The following is a 919-nucleotide window of genomic DNA, read 5'->3' on the forward strand; positions in this document are numbered from 1 at the left end:
ACTCAAGCTGGCCTCCAAGGCTCCTTACCTGTGATTCCTCTCTGCTGTTCTCACCCCTACCCGCTACCCTAAACCTCTACACAGTCCAGGCCCTTCGCTTTCCTTACGCCACCTTCTGATTCCTTTATAACATGCCACTTTGGTCATGTGTCCATCTGGCCCTCCGCTCTTACCTACTACCTCTTGTAGCTCTCTCTCCTCTCTCTCTTGTTCTCCCTCTTTCTCCTCTCATGGTCTGGTGCAGGAGGTCCTTCTGTATTTGTGTTGCTTTCATTGGTTGAATAAAGAAACTGCCTTGGCCTTTTGATAGGGCAGAACTTAGATAGGCGTGGAAAAGAGAACAGGATGCTGGGAAGAAGGACAGTGTGGCAGATGCCATGAAGCTCCTGTCTGAGACTGACACTGGTTAGAATCTTTCCCAGTAAGCCACAACCTCATGGCATTACACGGATTGGTAGAAATGGGTTAGATCAGGGTGTGAGAGTTAACCAATAGCAGACAAGAGATAATGGGCCAGGCAGTAATTTAATTGATAAAATTTCTGTGTAATTATTTCGGGTGTAAGCTAGCCGGGCAGGATAGAACAAGGGGCCCGCTCCTCCTCTAACAACAGTCCAGTTCAGTACACACTCTTCCAGATACCTCTGGCTGTTCTCTCCCTCATATCTACAATAAAAAACCTTCTCCTCAACCATACCTAGAAGTAGGCATGTCCTCATTTTCATTCACCCAGACCAAAGTGGGTTTTTTTATTTGCCATTTGTTACTGCAAATGCGGGTAAGGTTAGAAATCTGCAAGGCAGAGGTTTTAGGGTCGTAAAAGATATTATAGGGGGGAGGCTGGACTGATAGTTTCAGGTGTATTCCCCAAGGACAAGAGCATGAGAAAGGCGAGACTCAATGGCTATGTATCCCCGAA

The sequence above is a fragment of the Microtus ochrogaster genome, chromosome 26 (assembly GCF_000317375.1).
Source record: "Microtus ochrogaster isolate Prairie Vole_2 chromosome 26, MicOch1.0, whole genome shotgun sequence".
In the NCBI taxonomy this organism is placed as follows: domain Eukaryota; kingdom Metazoa; phylum Chordata; class Mammalia; order Rodentia; family Cricetidae; genus Microtus; species Microtus ochrogaster.